The following is a 23,575-nucleotide window of genomic DNA, read 5'->3' as shown; positions in this document are numbered from 1 at the left end:
GATAAGAGCAAGGATGTGACTAATTACCTTCATTGTGGAATTGTACAGAGCTAAGATTTGCTTTCTTTGGCCAGCTACCCCACCTGCTTGGTGTGTAAGTTGTATCAGAGAAAACCAGTGTGATTCATAATGTGGGAAATTATAACAACTGTTTAGCAATACCCATTTCTAGGGTGCCAGTGTTGTATCTTGAAGCATATTATAGCTGCTGACTTCCAGCTGTCTACTACTAGTGATAAAGTATTTGAAGACCGTATTATGTATCTCACAGGAGAAATCTGCTGCCAAGGTTTCCCTGCAGTGAACACTGAGAGTTGGATGTGCCACTGTAATTTATTTTTTTCTTATGCAGCTGGTGTTCAGCAAGCAACATTTTGCTGGCAAGGGACATTCTTCCATGCAAGAGATACTCTATACTAAATAACCCAAGCCTGTTACATTGCAGGCTCTCATAGTGCAGTGTGCTGCTAATAGCAGTCTCTGAAAACATCCCTACCTGGGTGGCACAGACATCCATAGCTGCCAGCTGTCTAGCACAGATAAAGCTAAAAAGAGAGTTTAATAATACTATCATTCAACAATCTGGGGCAAATACTTCTTTCTGGAAAACTGTTCTGGAGAATATGCACTCAGAAGGAAGGGAAACATTTGGGTTCAATAAAAATAAGTCTAGTAAATTACCTTCCAGGAAAACACCTCTGTGCCACCTAGGCTGAGAGTTTGACAGCAATAACAGCATAATTGACCTACTCTGCTTCATAGGGGAGTGCCTTATTAGGGAATAAGATTGAAATATTTCCCTTATGTTTCTTTTCCTGGATTGTAGTAATGATTACAAAAAGAACTTGTAAGTCACTTTGTGCAACACTACTCTTTAGTACTTTCTAAGAAAAAAGCTTTTTACAAAGCCCTATCAAATTCTTACAAGACTATTAGAGATACAACATCACTTTACACACACTCTAGTGCACCCAGGCAGAGAGTATCGGGTTTGAGGTACCTGGAAATGGAAGGGGAGGGGCTGTAGGTCTTGGATGTCTTTTGGAACAAGCTGTCTGTACCATCACCATGCCCAGGATGGTCCTCGCTTGCCAGCACAGGCTTTCTCTTGACTTACTTCATCCTCTGGGAAGTGAAAGGGACCAAAATTACAAATGCTGGCTTTGCAGAAGTGGGAGAAGTTACTATGTGCCCAGATAGTGGCTTGGAGGCCTTGGCCAGAGATGTCAGAAATATCACCTGACATAATTGGTCACAAGCTTGGTACCTTTTGAAACCAGCTGTGAAAAGCTGAGCACAGGCTGTGGCCAGATCTTTCTGCAACGTGCTATCATCTGGCTTCTTTCTTCCTGGCATCCTCAGTTACCTTTCTGAATTGTTATTTGAGGGGAGGTGAGAGATAAGAATGTGGGTTTGTGGCAGTGCAGTGTAACAAACATTTTGCATATGCAATAAATAAATTAAAAGGGGGGGGAAAAAAGAAGAAAAGAAAAAAACCAACTCGCCCAACATTGGAATGTGAGCAATTTTCTCCTATTGCCCAGGAGCAGTCACCTCAGGAGCTGGTTATGTGTAATGCACCAGTCATAAAGCAGTGGGAGTACGTTAAAAATCAAGGAATTGGAGTGGAAGGAGGGCTGGGAGGTAATCTTGGAAATGAGTAGTCCTCTCCCACTCGGCACGCTAGCTCCTTTATCTGAATTAGTTTAAAAATACCCACCCACCCCAAGGAATGTACTAAGTCACTCCCTCCATGCCAGATAGCTCTGATTGGGAGTAATTGCTCGCTTTTGACAGAGCCCAGAGTGAATCTCTATGGAGTGCTTGAGTAGGAGGTGAAAAATCAGTAATGTGATGGCTTCTGGTTTTGTTTTATTTATTCCAAAACTGTTTTTCAAGCCCAAACAGCAGCCTGCCAGGGAAGGTGTCTCTGCCTGAGACTCATTATTGTTATTATCAGTAGCAACATGCCTCTGGCTAATTGCACTTGGCTTGTGAGTGACAGCCTTTGATTGGACAGTAATGCTTCCCCCCTCCTGGGAAGGGGACACTTTTCAGATCACAGTGGCAGCACATGTTTGAATTAAAGACTGCTTCTGCTTAACTCTCTTCAGCTAGCATTTTCACACATTTGCTGGAAAAGTGAGACAGGACTCAGACCTTGCATTTCAATATCTGCCCACTTATAGCAGCATGAAGATCTAAATTTGCCATTTGGAGCTCCTCTCTAATAGAAGCTGGATATAGAGTTCAGTGTTTTGATATAATGATCACTAAGTTGTCCACTGGGATGCAGAGAGAGTGATGGTAGATATATGGTTGGGAGCTTCACAATGAAGCATTTCAAAGAGCAGCTTCTCTGGACAGTCTGAGGGCAATTTCAAGAAACTTAGGAACTCTTACAAAAAGTGGCTGCTGTCAATAATAGTTAAAGGATCTCCTGTTGTCATTCGGTCTGCTGGACAATGTTTCTGACAAGTATTGCTGCAGACTCTGCATCACCTTTGACACCGAGTGAGTAGCATCATTCAAAGACCCATCTGCTCATTCATTAGTAGCTTTTGGTCCCTTAGTCTTAGCTGAGACCAGTGCTTTGGTCTTGAGGAATGTGTGCTTCCTGTAGTGGTTTGTGTCTGCTATTTGAACTGAGCTGCTCATGGATGCGCACAGCATTTTGCTGACGAGCTTTAACTACCATCTGCGACCCTTAATGAACACAATGTCCCTCTGCTTGCCCTGGCACTTTTCATAGCTCTCATTTTGCAGTACTGCTAACGTGGCACAGTGATGCAGATAGCCTGCTGTCAGTATTACTCTGTCTGTTAACTCTGGAAGCCTTTCCTGGCTACGCAAAATGGTGGTGGTGGTGGTGGTGGTGCTCTTCCAGCTCATTGCAAGGCTTGACGTGAAAGCATTTTTCATTAATCTGGTTTGGAAATGCGTCAGCTCTTGTTCTGATCTGAAATTCTTACTGCCCTTTCCTTAGAGAAAACCTAACACTGCTTGAATAACTAAGCAATCGACAAATCTCCACAGAAGCAAGAAAATACTGCTTGTAGGGGAAAAAAAACCTAACATTTCTACCTAAAATCATAGTCCCTTGTGTGTAAGGCTCTTAGTTGTCAGTGGTGTAATGGTCAAAACAGCAGTGGCTCAGTTGCTTCTGCATTCCTCAGATGAAATGGGGAGCAAGGCTGGAGCAAAGGTGAAAAGCATTAGCAAGATACATCCCGTAAAACAGAGATTTCCCTGAACTGCTGTGGGGACATGCCTCAACTTTGGCATTTAGGAAGGGTTGGGTTTCTCCAGAAGAAGGGAGGCAATGGCCTGAGGTCAGCTGGGTCTCTTCAGCTGCTTGATCACTCCTAAACCTTCTGGGTATCTCATTTGTTAGAAACAGACCAGCTGTTCTGAAAAGTCAAAAGAGACTCAAATCTTTCTTCCTGGAGGGTATATGAGTTAGGAGGAGGCGAGGGAGGAAGGAAGGCAGGCAGTGGAAACAAGTGATCTCTTCATTGCTTTTCTTTATTTCTCTATTCAGTAGGGTTATAAATGTCACTTCCCTCCTAATGTATCTGGAGGTTGAAGTGTTCCTGCTACTGGAAAGGTTCACGTGACTCAAGCAGCTATGTAAGTTTTCTTTGTGCTGTTCCCCATCTCTCTTGAAGGAACAATTTAAATACAGGATAGGTAGATGTTTGTGTCCATTTCATGTTAGAAAGTCTCCTGCTTTTTTTGTTATTGTTGTTGTGTTTTTTTTTCTTTCTTTGTGGTTTCATTTTATTTGTATTAGTTCTTATACAAATCACCTAAAAAAATAATTAATGGCCTTCATCATCCTCTGTAATAGGCAGAGGTCTTCCTCACACAGGGTTTTTATTTTCCCTCCCCCCTCCTCAACTCTATTTCCTTAGCTGGTAGCTGTAGGACAGAAAATTAGTGAATGAATGGGTGCTTTCTTTCCTGCCTTTCCTAGAAGGTTCCTCAAGTTGACGTATATTGTGTAGGAGGAAAATTGGCTTTGCCTTTGCCCTTGGATCGCTTTGTAAGTAAACCAGAGAATTCAGCTCATAGCAATGTCAGTCAGTTTGGATCGTTTTGCTCGTGCAGAATTGACTTAGATTTCTCTAACAGAGATATTTATGAAGTTTTAATGGATTTTTTTTCTTGTGTAGCTCAGAAGTAGTCAGAGTAGAGCTCTGAATGCAAAGGTTTCAACAGCTGATGCAAATGATGCTACATATGCTTGGAAAAGCATTTGGAAAATGCTTTGTGAAACTATGAACTTGGCTTCCTACACACACCTACATCCGATGCATCATGCAGCAGCTTCCTAATGAACTCTGCAGTGGACTGGAGCACAGCTGTCTCTTTAGAGGTGTGCTACAGAAATAGGGGCAGGCAAAGGAGAGTTTTCTGGCTCTGTCAGGTACTGGGTTATTTTAAGACCTTCTCTCTCTCCATTGATTTGTTGCGGGAGAATGTCTGCTTTCCTTTCAACTTCAGCAAGGCAGATAGCAAAACTTGCCACCAGCTCACACACTCTTGTACACACAATATAAATAGGTGAGAGATTGGAAACTGAAATGTCAGTGGGCAGTATGGGTAGAAAAGCAGCTGAAGCAATGCATGCTTCACAGCCTGTTGATTCCTATGTTCATAATGGGCATCACTGGTTGTGGACATTGATGCTTTGTCTGCCAGGCTGCTGTCTCCATTTGATGCTCTTTTCACTTGAGTAATGTATTTTTTTCTGTACGAGGGCAAAATGAAAACTTCAGGACTCACTGTGGCAGAGCAGTGCAACTCGCATTGTATCCCACTGTGTGCATTGGCCTCTGTCTTTGCAACAGCACACCTGAGTATGAGTGGTGTGTGAGATATAGAGTAAATTTTGTGGCTTAAACACACTGGTAGTTGAACCTTCAAGACACAGATGTTTTGCACATAGAGATTTTGTCATAGGCTGATGGCCCAGTATCACCATGCCTGCACAGGATGAATGAAATTCCTCTCCTTTATCAGAGGAACGATTTAGAATTTTTAGGCACCCACAGTTAGAGAGGAAGCCAGGAACAGAATCTGACTCTCAGTTGACCTAACCACAGAACCATCCATCCTCCCACATGCTGAGTGGGTTCAGATAAATGCAGGGAAATTAACCTGCCTTTTTCTCTTGAAGATCAGCATTTTCTTTCTGGTCAGAAGGGCAGAGATGGGGAAAAGAAACTAAAAAATATAACTGAGATCTACCACTCTGAAAATTATAGTCAGTTTTGCAAGGCTGCTTTATCCTCTTACTGACTTGAATTCCTCTGGGCCAGTTAATCTGCTTTATATAAATGGGACAATTCCAGACTTTTGATAGATACTTTCAGTTTGCATCTCATCTGCATATAAAATGTTGCTGCTTGAAAGCTGAATGTCATGAAGGCCTATTTTTTTCTGATACAGGTGTCACAATTTACTGTCTTTCCCCCAGTCTTGTCAGACTACTTTTACACTGAAACCTTCTGCCTACAAAAATATTACTTTTTATGTACATTTGGTAACTTAATTGATAGTTATGCATGTGTGTTCAAGGTCAGCTGTGTTTTCCAGTTGTCTCTGCTTGATCAACAGAATTGCAGGAGTAATGGGGCTACTTTGATGGATTAGAGTAGTTGAGTAATACTTGCTGTTTCCTACTAATCTACATAATTTCATCAATGCTTCATAGTCTTTCTTGTCATGAGAAAAAAGAATTTTGCTAGCAGCATTAATCTGTTAATAGGGCTTGGACTGTGGCCTATTTTTAAGATCTTGAAGCTGGTTTAGCCAGTTTCTCCCTTTTCATAGTTACTAAAGGCAACAGAGAGGGTTTTACATTCACATATCTGTGCAGGGAGGAAAGTGCCATTGCAGTGAATGTGACGTTCATCATTAATGCACACACAAAATTGGTTTGGCCCCTTTGAAGCTGATTTCTTTTGACTCCAGCAGATGAGGAGTTTGCAGAGAGAGATTAACCACATCAGTTAAACTAAACTAGTGCTTCTAGGGTTCCTCCAAATGTAAGGTAGCCATTGCAGATAGCAGTTGCTTAGTGGACCTAAACACATCTCATAGTCAGGTTATCTCTGGTCAGAAACTCTGTGAGAATTTACAGGGAGTGAGGATCAAGAGATGCAACTAAGCATTTAGTGAAATTCAAGGAGAATTAGAGTTTCAAAATGACTTTTAATATTTTCAAGGTTTCCTGCACTTTGCTGTGACTTCTGATTTCCAAACCTGTTCTTTGTGCAAATAATTTTTGCTCTGATTTCTTTTAAAACTTAGAATAAATCAATGGCTATTCTGAAAATGCAGGAGAAAACAAAAAGCAACAGAGTTTAGCTGAACTGGTCAGAAGGTGGTATAGCACCATGCTTTGTTTTGGCAGACATGAGTTGGCTCAAATGTCTTTGGACAAAGTACCTTTAAAGATTATGAGATGGCAGTGCTGAGTTACATGTTGCACAAATGCTCTTACTACTAGAAGTGAGGGCACAATGACAGTTTGTTTTCAGCAGCAATTTTTTTGTGTTTTCTAAACTTCCAACTCCAGCCCAAGCAGAAGTGGAAAAATATTCAGAAGCATCAGCAGAGTTTAGATACTCAGCAGCAGGTAGGTATCAGTCACATCAGCCAAAGTCTATGTAGTTGTGGTAGTTTGAGAGTTACACACATGATTCACTGGACTAACTCAGCTGGCTGGAAGTTAAGAAGTAAGCTGTATTTACAGCGTAGCACAAATTTACAAGCACATATACACAATATATATGGATATTTACAACTATATACAATTATATGCAAGTTAAAAGTAATTCAGAAATTCAAAACCCACCTCCTGAACAGCAGAACTGCTCAGGAGGGCTCTGAACTAACTCCCCTCTTTCTTCCCACCTCCTCCCTTATCTCAGAAGAGATACATGCAGGGGTGAGATGCAGATAAGGAGTTAGAAGAAAAATTAGATTGAGTTATACAGGTCCAGACAAAGGAGTTAACGAAGCAAGCTGCAGCCAGGCAGAGACTGAGAAACTTTGTTACTGTTTCTTGGTTTTATGTCCCTTGGCAGAACCAGTGAGTGATACAGACATCACTATTATTTTCCCTTTACAGCCAATGATCTAATTTCTCTCATTAAAATATTCTAATTAGCCTCAAACCAGCACAGTAGTACCATCAAGGACACTGGTTCTCTTGTTTTGGTATTACTTTGCTCTAAGTTATAGTTTCAGGTTTTAACTGTGACTTAAAAATGAGTCTACACCTTTTCCCTTTCCCTTTTCTCACTTGCACAGGAAAAGCCTGGAAACACAGGATGCAGTGGAGGTTTTCTCTACAGTGAGTATCTGCAGAGAGATTAGAGACCTGGTTCTGCATCAGTCACTGGTCTCTTGAGCTTCTCTGCCAGTGCTCAGTGTAATGAGCAAGCTGTTTCCCCACAGAGCTTCTGATTCAAACCATACTGGATGACTGCCTTTCTTGTCCACACTCCTTTCTAAATCTTTACCAACACCATGTGTTCTGCAAGTCATGGTGACAGGAGATAAGTGAAAGATTCTCATATTTCTGTCACTGTGGCAGAATGCTGGCCACCCTGTATCAGCGGGCTCTAATAAATGAAGAGCAGAGGTTATAACCACCAGCAGAAAATCTCACAAGGTGAATCAAGCAGCTATTTGAGCTTGTGTTGTGTGGCTCCTGCTGCTGCCTGGAAGATAGATGTACTCTGTAGCCTGTAAAGCAGCTCAGGAATAGATGGATATGACAAGGGAAGGAAATGTAGGACTTGCTGCTGGAGAGCTACTAAAGAGAGAGTTTGGAGCAGGATTGTGGCTATCACAGCTCAACAGAGGTTTGGTATCGCAGAGTACAGTGCTGCACTCCTGTACTCATAACTTCCTCATCTGCAGTTCTGGGAAGGGAAAAGAGGCTCTCTTTTCAGTGTAGCTTTTCTTATATGTATAGCAAGGATTACTGCAATATTCCTTCTTCGTTTTAACATCTTTGCAAGCTTTATAATCACGTCCCCAGTGTATTTCTTGTTTGAACTGCAATCAAAAATAGCCACGTTAGGAGGGAAATTGTCACAAAAGCCTCTACTGAAATGACTGCAATTTGTTACTGTAAACAGATGATCTGTATGTCTTCAATTACATTTCAGGCAAGCAATCTCTGAAAATGTAAATACACAGTTTGGTGCATCATGGGCTTGCAAGGAGTAGGAAGAGATCTGTAGGAGGACTTTTTACTACTGCTTCATTTATTGCTGTGGATGGTAATTAGCAGTTTACTAACATGCAGGTTGTAGAAAAAAAAAAGAAAGTATCAACTAGGGACATAGGGACAGTGGCTGAATGGAAGTTCCTAAAATGCAAAATCTTAGACTGCACACTTCTTGGGTTCAAATCTAACCCAGAGTGTTTGCTGGATACTGTTGGATGTTGGATTTCCTATTACGGTAGCAATGAGAGACCCTGTTGAGGATGAGAACACAAGCACAAGAATGCAGCCAGCAGTATTCATGTCATAAAATGTTGCAAGCTTCATACATTATTACAAAAATAAACAAACTCAAAAAATCCCCAAACCAGGTTCAGGTACCAAAGTGCTGGCTTTGTTCTCCTGATGCTGTTTTTCTCCCCTGTTTTCTTGCAGCTCCATGCAGCTCAGAGGATGCTGCTTGGGATTCTCATAGTACCCATGGACAACTGTCCTTGTAATCAACTTATGTCCTTACACTATGATGGTTCTGCAAAGTCAGTCACCCTTCTCTCTTGACAGTGGTTCTTGTGGCTGGAAACTTGCACCCACCCTCTGACAGTTCCTGCTTTTTCTCAGCAGCTCAACTGAGGTGTTAGCTGGGCTGGGCTGAAAGGCCATTGCAGCTCTCCTCAGCTTAGACAGCATCTCCAGGCTACAATACCAAGCACTGTGATCAGGTCAGCAGGTTAGCTGCATAGAATTTATCTACCTGACAGTCTTGCCTTTGGCAGCTATGATCAGTGGTCAGGAGTGACAAAAGTCCTGAGCTTTTCCAAGTTCAGCTTGCACAATTTCATCAGGAACATGAAGACACTACAAGTGAAAAGCTTTACAAGTAGAAAAACTAGGAAGTGGTGTCAGCTGCTGTGTCTCAGACCTCTAGATCATTTCCCTGTATGCTTCACTCCCTTCAGCCTCTATGCTTTCATCCATTCCAGGTTTTTGTTCCAGATTGATTTCTGCTCGAGATCTTCTCAGAGCATGGTAGGCAGGAGCTGTTGACATTCATTTGTTATCATACCAGTAAATGTGGGGACTATCTTTAGACTGTTCTCCCCTTTACCCCTTTAATTTAGCAAATCCCTAAAACAGGGAAGCAGTCCAATAATAATGGGACAAACAGATGGAGAAGCAGCCTCCAGGATATCTACAGTAGTATAGTATTCCTTGCCTCTACCTCTTGTCTGAAATCTACCATGTCTGGTAGATGCTGTTAGAGATAAAGTCAATGGATTTCTAGCCTAATTCAAAATACAGGAGTTTCCCTTTGCATTTCTTTTGTTGCTTTTTGCTTTTTTTTTTGTTTTCACCCACCGTGCATCAGAAGAAAAGCACATACAATCCAAGGCAGGTTCGGTGACGAAAATACGTCAATATCAAATCCAAACAATATTGTAAAGCTCAAACTGAGCCTTGTCCATATGGTATGTTGATATTGCCAGCCAAAAACACAACGTGCAACTTCCAGAGCTGGGTTCGGTGAACTTTAAAATCTGTACAAAAATAACTGACTCCAGCTTTCCTCAACGCAAAATCTTTTCTACTCTCTCCCAGAAAGAGCTGTTCCCCTGCCGGTTTTCAGCACCTCCTCCTCCCCGTCTGCTTGTTCCTTCCTCCCTCTGTTCTGCTTTTTCCCGCATTTGTATGAATATCCTCCATCTCCAGTTCATGTGACACAGAGAGGATGCATCAGAGCTCTCTGCCCATCTTGCTTTCCAGAGGCATTGCATCAACTGCTGCTGAGTGAAGCTTTCCACTTCCCAAACATGGTCTGTCTTGGATCAGTCCTGTTGTATGAATGGGTGTTGCTGACCAGTCTCCAAAGGCTGCTGGATCCCTTGCCTGCAGATTTCCTAAACAGCAAGCACCTCTCCAGACCTGGAGCAGAACACAGATGTGTGGCTGAAACTCAGTTCAGCTCAAGCTGGGCAGAGAACAGGCTGTGTGTCTCTCTCTCGCTGTATGAGATGGGAGGTCAGAAACTCCCTCCACTCAGACCTGCTGTCACAGAGGTCTGCAGCCTTCATGAGAGTAGACCAGGTGTTATTGATGTTTCCCTCTACTGCTGTCCTGAGCTTTAGGAGGCTACTACTGCTATAGCTCATAGGAAATGGCAAACATGATGTTAATGTGCCATAATTTACCTTCTCAGTATTACAGGCCATTGAGAAGTTGGGATGATGCCTTCAGGCTTCCTTTGTAGGTCACCATAGTTTTATCAGAAAGTCCTTCCAGTATTATACCTGTGGGTATGATATCCAGGATGTCTCTCAGATATGCTTTCCAGGAGAGCTGTGAAAGACTTCTCTATCAGAAGTGTTGGCAGGAGCAACAGACCTCCTTGCTGAGTTATGATCAGAGCATGAAGTACTTGTTGCACTGAAGTGGGAAATCAGGGAGCAGAATGCTGAGCTAGCAGCACTGCTAAGATCTACACAGGTCACTGTTGATGGCAGCAGAATGAGGCCGTAGGGTGATTGCAGGACAACAGTAGGTGAGAATGTAAAATGTGGGGTTTTCTTGTTAGTTCCTAGGCATGATATTTGTTCTTAGATTACTCTTGTCAATAATTTGATTTGTCTCTTCTGTGTCCCTAAATACTGCCTTTTTATCACATCCTACCCTCACTACTCATTCCAGTCTGTTAAATGAGTAGAGAACAGGTGGTACTTCTTCCTCGTGTGAAAGAACTCCTTGTCTTAGTGTATTGCTGTTCCTTAATGCAGAACCTGTCATGTAACTCTGCTCTCTGGTAACAGTCACACGAGGCTGGGTATTAACCTGATTGCTGCCAAACCACTTGAACCTACCAAGGGCAATGACTGGCACAGGCACCTTCAGTCAATCATCTCAGTGTAGCTATTTATTATGTTCTTTGATTAGGTCAACTACCCCTAAAACCTCCTGCTGTGAGGGGCAAAAGACACCCACATCAACCCTGCTGCAGGAGGGATCCAGGGCCATTAGTAGTGTGTGTTGTAGGTTTGTGCCACATCTGAAATCAGCAGCGGTGCCAGTGTGGTCAGATCTTTGTGCCAGGAGGAGGTTGCTCTCTTCTCTCAGGTGGCCAGCGCCAGAACGAGAGGACACAGCCTCAGGCTGTGCCAGGGGAGATTTAGGCTCGAGGTGAGGAGAAAGTTCTTCACTGAGAGAGTCATTGGACACTGGAATGGGCTGCCCGGGGAGGTGGTGGAGTCACCGTCCCTGGAGCTGTTCAAGGCAAGATTGGACGTGGCAGTTGGTGCCATGGTCTAGCCTTGAGCTCTGTGGTAGAGGGTTGGACTTGATGATCTGTGAGGTCTCTTCCAACCCTGATGATACTGTGATACTGTGCATGTGGGCATGTCTGGATGGTGTGAGCCTCCTGATGACAGGTGCAGTTAAATGGAAACAGAGGTCCTTACGTCAGCAAGACTTACTCCTGACATCTGAGCACCTTTTTAAAGCCTAATGTTTACCCACATTTCGTAGAGAGATGTCTCAGCTTTAACTGTTAAAGCTACACAAGTACAAAAAGGTGCATAGGACAGCTCTGAACGGGCATGTAGCTAATTAACAAAAAGTGATTAAGCTAAAGAAAGGCTGAGATTTGGGGGAATGAAGATCTTCTCTGGTTCTGGTGGGAGTTCTGATGAAAAAATGTGTCCTCAAGGAGTAAGGTAGCTGACAAGATCAGTAGGAAAGCCCTTTGTTTTCTGTCACACATCTCTTTCAAGCCATATCTGTCCATCAGTGTGGAAGGGAGAACACATCATAATGCCGTAAGGCACGAATTGGAAATGACAGGACAGATAATAGTGGACGTCACAGAGATGAGTCAACCCTGACAGAGACGGATGAACAATATGAACACCATGAATGGCTAGCATCAAAAAGAAAGAGATGTATTTTCACTCTGTGAATGAGTCTCAAGTATCGGGGTGGGAAAGCAGGTTGAAATGGAACGCCAAAAAGAGGTATGTTAAGTTCAAGGTAAGTCAGGAGCTTAAAGGTATATGTGAGAACTGTAATCAAGCTAAAAAGCAGGAAGCAGGAAGATGTTAAGTTAGCCTGAGTTAGAAAACCACCTCATAGAGAGAGAGAAAATGAGAAAGTTTGCCTATTGCAAGGTCTGATGTTTTCTGTGTCTCAACAAACTATTATAGACACATTTCTATGAAATCAAGAAAGTAACAGTGTCACACCTTGTGTTATTTGTCATCTTATGGACATTACAGGATGTTAGAGATCAGAAGGGACTTCTGAAGATCTTTGAGTCCAATTACCCTGCCAGAGCAGGACCACAGAATCTAGTGTAAGTCACACAGGAATGCATTCAGACAGGTCTTGAAACTCTCCAGAGGAGGAGACTGCACAACCTCCCTGGGGAGCCTGTTCCTGTGCTCTGTGACCCTTACAGTAAAGAAATTCTTTCTCATGTTGTGGTGGAACTTCCTGTGGTGTAGCTTATATCCATTGTGCCTTGTCCTGTCACAGGGTGCAAGTGAGAAGAGTTTGTCCCCTTCTTCTTGACCCCCATCCCTCAGATATTTATATATATTTATTAGACTCCCCCTCTCAGTCTTCTCCTCTCCAGACTGAAAAGCCCCATGTCTCTCAGCCTGTGCTCCTGTCCCTTAATCGCCCTTGTAGCCTTCTCTTGGACTCTCTCAAGTAGATCCCTGTCCTTCTTGAACGAGGTAGCCCAGAACTGAATGCAATATTCTAGGTGGAGCCTCAGTAGGGCAGAGTAGAGGGAGAGGAGAACCTCCCTCTATCGGCTGGACACACTCCAGTGTGCACAGTATTTCTGTAGAAAAATTAATTAGTTAAAAATAATTATCTAAGGTTTCTTTACAAAGATATGAATATGATGGTACTGCAGTACTGTGGAATCAGTGGAAAATTGATTGTAATTTTACCCTTTATTGTCATTACAAAACAGCTTTGGTTAGCCATAGCTAGGTCTTGCTGCAGGAACTTATGAACATTTCTGTACTTTTGAAGTACGTCTTGGGGGTAATGCTAAGCAAGTTGGTTCTATTCATTTTATGTCTTTCTGTTCTTGGCTGGCTGTCTTTCAGGAAGACAGTATCATTGTGACAGTAAGGTTACAGGAATTAGCAGTTCCTCAGCAAAAGACTACTAATAACAACGTGGTAACTCAGACCAGAAATATAACTAGCCTTCTTTCTTGGGTGCTCCATACCCTGTGATCCAACCAAAGAAGTGGAGAGTTGAGATAAACGGTTGGAAGCTATGTGTAGCAACATCACTTCCCATCTGATGCCCTGAAATGTGGGTGTCTTTATGGGTACAAATGAAGAGAACTTTTTAAGCCATCATGCTTTAACAGCAGTATTCTAAATAGGAGTTAGGGGAGGAAGTGAAAGCAAGAGAAGGGCACAGCTCTGACCTTATTCTGGGGAGAGCAGATTCAGGTTTAGTGTAAGGGGAAGAAAATTAAGGTTGTAACAAGCAACTGTTTCATAGCTCCTTGAGTCATCTGTGGGGAGTCTCCACTGAACAGTGACAGTGCAGGAAAGGCCCTGGTTAGCACCAAGATCCTCTCTCATTTTACTGTAAACTTTGCTGTAAATTTTCCAAAACAAAGCACAACTTTCAAGTTCCTGGACTGAGGGATCTGGATGGATTTGCTTTTAAGGCCCTTCCTAGAGTCAAATACCGCATTTGTCCCTCCCTGTGCTCTTAAGAATACAAGAGGTAAGAAAAGCACTTAGTGGTACAAATTTCATTGGTATTTGGTGTAATATTTCTCAAGCTCTTCATTCATATTACCTTATTTCATGCTATGTTATTTTCTGTCAGGTCGGGCAGGGGTATGACAAAAAAGAAACTCTGGAAGGTTTCTGAGTGGAGCTGACATGCAGGGAATGTGAATCCATTGCTGCATACCCCACTACTGACTGTCACTAAGGCAGAAACTGAAAATACATCCCAGAGTTTTATGTGGCTATGTATTTTTTTTTAAATTGAGCCTCAAATTATCTCCTTGGGACACAAAAGGTGCTGGACAAGCGTGGGTTCAGGAATGGTTGGATTCCAGGACCAGGGAGGATGTACAAGCCCCCAGCCTCAGCTTTGAGGAGGCTGTTCTTACCCAGAAAATTTTGATAGCAAGTGTAGGCCAAGGACAGCTAATAGAAAGTCACTGACTGAATTAATTGAATCCACTTAGAATCATAGAATCCGACAGGTTGGGAGAGACCTCCAAGATCATCCAGTCCAACCTATCCCCCAGCCCTATCCAGACAACTAGACCATGGCACCGAGTGCCTCATCCAGTCTTCTCTTGAACACCCCCAGGGACGGCGACTCCACCACCTCCCTGGGCAGCCCATTCCAATGGCTGTCACCTTCACAATTAAAAAAAAGAAATTCATATCATCATTAAGAAGGCTTCCTCTGACTGCTGTCTGTCCAGAAAGCCTTGCATTTTATCTGAAGGTGGCTGTATTACAGCTGCACAGTTTAAAGCACATGTGTACTGGCTCTTGAGAGAGCAAGGCTATCTCTGCAAGCAGATAGGGAAACCTAAATAAGACAAAGTACCCAATGAATTTCTCTACTTACAGTCTACAGTGCTGGCTTGTTTTACTGTCCCATTGTGTCTGGAGTGACAAGTCTTTATACATGTGTTTTATTTTCTATGATACTCTGTTTTATTTTTTTCATTCCCATGGATATCTGCAGAAAAATATCCTCTGGGTTGGCTCTTGCTGTGACCTCCTCATAAAAGAATAAGTGATAAGGCATGAAAAATTGGACTCTTCTCTTAGTCTGGAGGCAGTGTCTCTAGGTCAGGTATATAAGCACAGCAGCAGAAGCTGCTGCTTGAACCTTTTTGTGGTAAATGCATCTGGGAAGTCTTTCTTGGTGGTGTGGCTTGTTAAGAACATAAGCATGTAATTATTGTTATGTTGGATGTCTGTTGCAGATGCAAATCCTTCATGAATCATAAAGAAAACAAGAGTTTGTTCTGTCACACGCAACCTCCACTCTTATCATCTAGGAATCTCTATAGGGAATGTGTTTCCTGTGCAATGTGTTGGTATTTGAGCAACATGCTGGTCTCTTTTGTTGTCAAGCTAGGGATTTAAAATGTTCCTCTGTGCCCCAAGATAAAGAGATTAACAAAATACTTTAAAAGATGGCAAGTTTGGAGAGGTTCTTGACAACCAGTGCTGACAAAAGGTAACATGAATTAATTAAAGAGGTTTAAAAGCCTGCTCAGAAACCAACATTGAAGTTTGGTTTGGGTAGATTTCTGAATCTGGAAAGAAAATAATCCCCAAATTTAGGTGAAAAAGAGAAATCAAGGAAATGTTAGTTTCTAAAGGGAGCCAGAAGGGGCATGGAGATCAAGCTGGCAATGGTAAGTAAAAGCAGAAAAATAATGTCAAATTGGAAAGTGTTTGGAAGAATAAGTCTGCATCTTCATGGTGAGAAACACTTGAGTTTAGGGCTGGCTACCACATGGTCACTACCTTTCTTAGCCAGCACCTGAAACAATTCAGAGTGATTTACACTGCCCAAGATTAGTAACAGGTCAGTGCCAACATTACACTGCTCTAATTGTCAGCAGTAAACTGAGTCTTAGCAGAGTAGACCTGCCTGTACAAAGTTTCCTGGTGTTCAGGGAAATTGCCACCTGTGCCCAGACTAGTTCTTCTATAGCTGGCTAAAGAGAATAGAATTAATAAGCATGAAGTGTGTGTTCTTACTCTGTTGAAACTTCTACTTATGTTGCCATCGTCCTTGCTTAAATATCTTAACATCATCTGCAGTTATTTTCTAACAGACTGAGTGGTGATTTTTGGTTTTGCCCAAGGCTAAGTCATCAGGTCTCTTAGCTTTGGAGTCTCTTTAGGTTTGGGGCTTTTGAGAGGAGGAGAATAGGTATTTGTATTTCCTTCTTTCCAATCCTTCAGTAGTGTTATAGGCCTGCGGGTGGGAAGCAGTTTCCAATTGTATTGCTGCAGTCAGCTGTGGTTGCAGCGAATGCCCTCTGGAGACCTGACTACCTGATGCTCTCTGAGCAGTCGGCAGATAATTAACAATTATTATTTGTGACCTAAGTTATATATGCAGAAGAATATAGCTGCAGTGAGGCTTTCTGGATCCCTTGGAAATTTGTGACCTTAAAATTATTAGCGTTTATACTTCTTGTTCATAAATCGTGTTTGAAGTGATACTAAAATGAAGATTGAAAATTAGCTCATTGGGCCAATTAAACTTGTTGGTACTTTCCAGAATGATTAAATGCACACTTCAGCGTGAGAGAGGGAATTGCATCTTGTTGAGGACAAGAAAGAAGTGGCCCTGAAGTTTTTTTGAGAGGCACAATCAAGAACACAGCTTCAGTGAAGGGCCATGAATAAAGAGCACTTTACACAATTACAGCTGCCCTTGCCTCTTGCCGGGGACTTCGTGATCCCTGTGGTAGCATCCTTTTGTTCAAGAGAGGCTTTTTCCACCACTGTGCATAGCTTCAGTCACTTTCTGATGCCTTGATTTCAGCTGGGTGGATTTGCTGCGCTGCAACGCCCACGCAGATGAGTAGTGCGTGGAGTCATCTCACCCCAAGCTGTGTGGTGGAAAAAGCCTCCTCTTGCATGTTTGCTCCTCTCTCCTGTGTTGTTTGCTGCACTGTGGGTTTGTCTGGGAAAGTTACCTTAGCTGCCAGTCCTGAACCACCGAGAAAAGAAGCCCTTATGTCCGTCTGCACACACTTTTAGTGTTTCCTTGTCCATCTGCTGAGGCAGATTAGAGTCTAATCTGCTGGAGACACCAGGACTGCTTGGATAACTTCCACACACACAGACACTGCCCCAAGTGAAAAGCTTCCATGGCAAATGTCATAGTTTTTTGTTTAAAAGCACAACAGACTTAGATTATTCTATTTTACTCTTTTTAAGGAAAAAGGGCAGTAAAATAATAATGCTGTCACTGAATTGGAGAAGAAAACACAGAAAAGTTGGATTTTAAAATGTGCAGGAAAAGATGAATCCCTAACACCTATTACAAACACAGGATGCATAAGAATTCCCCCAAAACTCCACACTGGTGAGACCCCACCTGGAGTAGTCTGTCCAGTTCTGGATCCCCTGTTACAACAGGATGTACTGGAATGTGTCCAGAGAAGGGTCATGAGGATGATCAGAGGGCTGGAGCACCTCTCCTATGAGGAGAGACCGAGGGAGTTGGGGCTGTTCAGTCTGGAGAGGGGAAGACTCTGAGGTGACCTCATTGTGGCCTTTCAATGTCTTAAGGGGGCTGACAAGAAAGCTGGGGAGGGACTTTTTAGGATGTCAGATAGTGATAGGACTAGGGGGAATGGAACAAAGCTAGAAACGGGTAGCTTCAGGCTGGATGTTAGGAAGAAGTTCTTCACCGTGAGGATGGTGAGACCCTGGAACAGGCTGCCGAGGGAGGTGGTGGAAACCCCATCCCTGGATGTGTTTAAGGCCAGGCTGGATGAGGCTCTAGACAGCCTGATCTAGCGTGAGGTGTCCTTGCCCTTGGCAGGGGAGGTTGGAACTAGATGATCCTTGTGGTCCCTACCAACCCTGACTGATTCTATGAAAACCTTTCCCTCAGCCAAGCCAAACCATAAAACCCCAGTGCTCATTTTCTCCCCACCTCCATTATCTTCCATTTTAGGCCCCAAACAGGCCAAAATTCACTGTAGCAGCAGCCTTGAAGGCCATGGCCCATGGGGTACTCCTGCATGGTTACCTCGATAAGGATCCCTCCAGAGAGCTGAAAGGAAAAGGGGGAAAAAGAGAACGAATTGACCTTGCTGCTTGCTTTTAAAGCATTTGCAGGACTGTGGGATTAGAATAACAAAATTACAGTATCTGGGGGTGTCCAGTTTGTCCCCTGGGACAGATCTTGGTCTCTGTACCTTTTTTAGGAAATCTGGGATAACCTGGAACCCTTCAAACCACAACAGCAATGTGTCTTGTGTCCTTGTAGCTGCTTTCAGGACACCAGGAGGAGCTTTCACAGCAGTGTCAGATCTCACACAACCAATGGCATGTCCAGAACTCCTTGTGCATGTCATGTCCAGGCTTCCCACCCTGGTGTAAAGCAACTGTCCAAGCTCCAGCTCAGCCCTCCAAAAAGCTTGTGACAGCACCATACCCAGTCTCACAGGACAGATGTTCTGGGAATGACTGTAGCAAAAAAAAAAAAACAAACTGGAAAACAAAGAATGAAGCTCTTTGGAATCTTCTCTGGTGAAGAAAATCCTTATCTTCAATTCACATTCCTGCTTTTTCCTCATTCTTTGTTTGACAAATTGTTTTCTATTTACAGCCAGCACTTTTCAATGCAGTCTCCCTCCATCCCCCCAGCCTACTGGGTTCCTATTTTCTCCTTCTGACAATGTTACCATATGGTTCTATTATTCAGAGATTCCTAAACATGTATTGCAACAGTCCTGAAAAATAATTAGGTGCTGCTGTGGTGTAAAAGCACATCTGTGATCCATGGCTCCCTCTGGAAATTAGGGGATAAAATGTCTCAAGATATTTTTTTTTTCTGCCTTTCTACTTTCCACTCTTTTTCTGTCCCTCCCAACCTCCAAAAAGTATTGTGCTGAGGGGAAGAAGGTCTGTCTGAACAGTTATTTTCATTTTCTTTTTTAAAAGCAATGCACAGTGTGACTGGTGGGTTTTGAGCTACAACTAGGGGAAGTAATCTCCAGGGAGAGAAAGGATATATATATTTAGACTCTGTACATCTAGAAAAGGACTTAATTCTATGGTGATAACCAATGATTTACACCCTCTAATCCAAAAGTCCTCCTGTGCCCTGTGGGGAATGCAACATATGTCCAGCAAATTGGTAACCATATGCTTCAGTGCATGTGCAGTCCCTCAGCCTTTCCCATACTCCATTCACATTGATGGTTCCTGCTAGAGTGATCTGCTTTCACCATTTACTCTGCCTTCATTGAAAGCTTTGTCAAGGGAAGAGTTCTTTTCAGATTCTGTCTAATCCTGCAAATTCTGCATGTTTTTCCAAGGCTTCAAGCAGTTGGTTTTGCTGGAGAATTTCACAAGTGAATCAATGAGTAAAAGTTTTCTCAGCTCTTGATGGAAGAGGCGGGCTTGTCTCCCACACAGCTTTTTCTCCCAAGTGTGTATTGGGAAAACAAATGAAAATCAGGGTTATCAAAACCAAGCTGCACAGAGGCTTTTCAAAACCTATCAGCCCTCCAGCACTGCTGCTGCAACTGCACAGATGCAGTATTTGTAATGACAAAAAAAAAGCCCTCCTTGTCTCTTTAGCTCATCATGAAAGATAATGAAAAGGACACTGATAAATGCTTTTCCCTCTTTGTGGCCACCTCTGAACAGAGCGTTGTAACAGAGCAGGAGCACTGGCTGGAAGATAAAACTAGTTCATGCAAAGGGAGACCAAGAGCATTAGCCTGCCTCTTCCCTCCTCCAGCAGGAAAGATTATCCCAGATAAGCAACAGCAGGGTAATGTTCAACAAATTAGCTTGACTGATGAACCCTGAACTTTTGTCAGCATTAATGCCTACTAAGTTAAGCAGGCCCAGGCATTATTATGAGGACTTAGCCTCAGAGGCCAATGCAACATAACCTATGTTTATTTTCTTACCCATACCATGTAGGAGGGCTCTGAGTCTTTTCTTGACAGGCTTTTACAGATGGATTTGTTTTTTTTTCCTAACCTGAACAAGCAACTCGAGGTGAGTGGCTTGATGGTGCCATCAGATGAGGTACCCTCTGCTAAGCACTTTGCATAAGGACATTCCTTGTCCTGTATTCACACCATGGTGAGAAGCATGGGGTTGCTCAGCCCATGACAGGTCTTTCTAGGCACTCTGCAACAGCAGTGGTCCAGGCAAGCCCTGGACATGCTTGATCAGTCACCTGACAGCATGGTGTCAGTAACAGTTCACATGGCTTTTTCACATTTACAGACTCATTTCCTCCCACTGCACACACTCAGCTCCTCCCAAATTCAGACTTGAAAAACCTGTGTGCTGTCACTCCTTTGTCAAAAAGTGCTTCTAGACTGGCATGTATTGTTAAAGTTAATCAGCATGCTCTTCATCTCCGCAGCCAGATGCTACTCAGTCATTTTGTTTTCTCAGGGGGAATTGAAAAAAAAATCTAATTTCCAGGTACTGCCACCGTGGTGGAGTCAGCCCAGTGCAAGGACCTCAGTGCAAGGGCCTCAGCACAAGTTAGACTCATAGAATGGTTGGGATTAGATGGGACCTTAAAAATTACCTAGTTCCAACTCCTTGCCACGGGCAGGGACACCTCCTACTAGACCAGGTTGCTTAAGGCTCCATCTAACCCTGGATTCCAGGGTTCCAGCCTCCACAACTTCTCTTGGCAATGTGTTCTAGTGCATCACCACACTTGTGAAGAATTTCTTCTTAATGTCTGTGAGTCTGTCTAATCTAAACCTAGCTTGTTCCAGTTTGAAGCCATTACCCCTCATCCTCCCACTACATGTGTGCCTTTGTAAGAAGTCCTTCTCCAAATATTTTGTAGACCTGCTTCAAATACTGGAAGACTACTATAAAGTCTTTCCAGAGCCTTCTCTTTTCCAGGCTGAACAAACTTTCTCAGCCTGTGTCCATAGAAGAGGTGCTTCAGCCCTCTGATCATCTTTGGAGCCCTTCTCTGGATCCACTCTAACAGTTCCATGTCCTTGTGCTGGGGGGTCCAGGGCTGCACACAGTACTCCAGGTGAGGTCTCTCCAAAGTGGAGTAGAGGTGGAGAATTGCATCCCTCAAGCTGCTGGCCATGCTTCTTTTGATGCAGCCCAAGCCTGGTTGGCTTTCTGGGCTACAGGTGCACATTGCCAGCTCATTCTTATTGCCCAGCAACCCACAGTCCTCCTCAGGACTGCTCTCTATCCATTCTCTGCTTGGCCTGTGTTTGTGCTTGGGATTCATGGGCTGGAGTTGGCAGCTGTCACAGAAACCTGAGGCCAGGTGTTCTGTGGAGATGGTTTTCCCTCTGAGTCTGAAAGGTGGGAAGCACTTCTGTTTGGCCTTTCTCATGAAGGCAGCCTCCTCTTCAACACCAGCCCGTGTCAGAGCAGGGCAGCACAGGGAGTCACTGTAGTGTCACCAGTTAGAGAACCTGGGGTGTCAGCTGGTGGAGTAGGTGAGCTGGAAGACCCAAGGAGACACTGCTGGTCAGCTAAAGCCTGGAGTTGAGCTTTGGTTTACTGCATTTTAGTGTTCTGAAGCGTTGTTCCACACAAAGTCTTCAAGTGATTTGAGAAGTGCAGTGTGGTAGCAAATCTCAGATCTTTCTGACTCTGTTGATTTCTTCTCTTATCCATTCATTAATGGGCATTTCTTCAAGCCACAAAGAAAAACCTTTACTAAAAAGGAAAAACACACCTTAAATATTTGCTGATAACATATTTGGAAACCATCTGGAGCAAGCGGAATAATTTGTGTCAGATGTGAACTCTCCTGAGACTTCAGCAAAGGGATGGGAAATGTTGGTGCTCTGGTTTTACAGCTTGTCTGTGGACTCCCAGTGCGTGCAAGGTACAAGAACAAAGATCAGCCTTTTCTTTGAGCTCCAGCATGTGCTGGAAGGGACCTTGGAGATACAGTTCCCATGAGGAAGAGAACATTTGTGCTGTTACAATGTCAAATTCTCTTCCCCTCTTGCTCCAAATTTGGCGTGGTGCTTGCGTATCTCCTTCCCCAGGGTACTTACTTGGTCTGAGTTGCCTAAAGGGCAGACTGGGAGACAAGAGATCAAGATCTTTATTTTTGCCTCTGCCAGAATATTCTTGTGACCTTGGGCAAACAGATTTATTTCTGTGCAAGACTGAAATAAGCTTTCATATAGCGCAGACAGGCATTTCCTATTCCAGAGCACTATGAGGAGGTTAGCTTGGTTCACATATATAGGATTCAGACCTAAGCTGAATTTGCTTAGATTGGTTAGGGGGAATCTGAGGTTGAGACTTGGATTTAATCAGTTCATTTTTGAGTTTTTTTTCCAGGAGTCTTCTCAGCAGATAGGCTAAAATAAAAAATATCTATGTTTATTCTGGGGGAGTAACACCAATAACATACATAGAATTCTCAAGAAATGTGTAGACTTCAGTGGAAAAGCTATTTTTGTTACAGAAAAGGCTCAAAAATAAAATATCCCTGGAAAGAGCTGCACTACATTCATTGAATATTACTGAATGTCTTTGCTTCTCTTCAGCTAGCTGGAAAGGAGCACCAAACAAAAGCCTTTTTGTCATGAAAATCAGCCACCAACCTCTGCCAACTGTCAGTCAGAGAAACAATAAGTTTGAGAGCCAGATGTGCCACCCACCAGAAATGTGTATGTGGGCTTGGGTTAAAGGACAGGGAAAGAAAATTGCTCTTATAATAGTCCAGCACAACAGTGCAAAAGCAACTCTGCCAGCTCCGCTCCTCTCTTCCATCAAGGGAGTTGATGGGACCATCTGGCTTTCTCTGGGTTCAAGTTTGTATGGGCACAGTTCCCACCAACACCACAAAACGGAAATCATTTGTTCCCAGACCTGATTGCAACACAAGTTGCAATTGGGTCCTTGACTGTTGCAGCCTAGATTGGGCCATAGGCTAATTTAGGATGAACCAAGAATATAGCTGGGAACAAATATCACAGAGGAATGTCATAGATTGAAACTAAATTTGGCCACAGCTCATAAATGTGAAAAATTGAAATTGCAAGTCCCCAGGCAGGCACAAAGGCTGTTCTTGTTCACATGGTGCAATCTCAAGGTTCAGTGCCATAGGGTGTAATGAGTTTTCCCCACTTCCTCTCTTTCCTGGTGTTGGCTGATTCTTCTGGGGGCTGAGGAGTCCCTGATGATACTGCACCCTACACTCATTAGCAGTGATTGATGTTGCCAGGTCCAGCCAGAGAGCTGTAACTAGTGGAGTCCCCAGGGATCAGTGCTGGGCCCGGTGCTGCTCCACATCATCATCAATGACATTGATGACAGGATAGACAGACAGACAGAGTCTGCTCAGCAAGTTTGCTGATAACACCAACCTGGAGGCTTGGCTGATACAGCTGAAGGCTGTGCAGCCATCCAGCAAGACTTGGACAGACTGAGAGATGAGTAGAGAGGAACCAAATGAGGTTCAAAAAGGACATGTGCAGAGTCCTGCATCTGGGAAGGAATGATAAACTGCACCAGTACAGGCTGGGAGGTGATCTGCTGGAGAGCAGCCCTGTGGAGAGGGACCTGGGAATCCTGGTGGACAACAAGCTATCCA

The 23,575-nt window shown here is 43.4% G+C and overlaps 2 long non-coding RNA genes across 2 annotated transcripts; one reads left to right on the top strand and one right to left on the bottom strand.

The window, feature by feature from the left end:
* Positions 1-912: 912 nt before the first annotated feature.
* LOC135176455 (uncharacterized) lies at positions 913-1,639 on the bottom strand. Its single transcript, XR_010302660.1, has 3 exons — positions 1,555-1,639; positions 1,268-1,370; positions 913-1,125 (listed from the first exon to the last, which is right to left on the bottom strand). It is a non-coding gene; the product is annotated as an uncharacterized LOC135176455 (long non-coding RNA).
* Positions 1,640-3,464: 1,825 nt separating this feature from the next.
* Positions 3,465-16,687, top strand: LOC135176454 (uncharacterized). Its single transcript, XR_010302659.1, has 4 exons — positions 3,465-3,630; positions 6,587-6,646; positions 7,324-7,366; positions 16,544-16,687. It is a non-coding gene; the product is annotated as an uncharacterized LOC135176454 (long non-coding RNA).
* The last annotated feature ends 6,888 nt before the right edge of the window (positions 16,688-23,575 follow it).

The sequence above is a fragment of the Pogoniulus pusillus genome, chromosome 6, assembly GCF_015220805.1.
Source record: "Pogoniulus pusillus isolate bPogPus1 chromosome 6, bPogPus1.pri, whole genome shotgun sequence".
NCBI classification, from domain to species: Eukaryota; Metazoa; Chordata; class Aves; order Piciformes; family Lybiidae; genus Pogoniulus; species Pogoniulus pusillus.
This window is presented reverse-complemented; position numbering and strand designations above follow the sequence as displayed.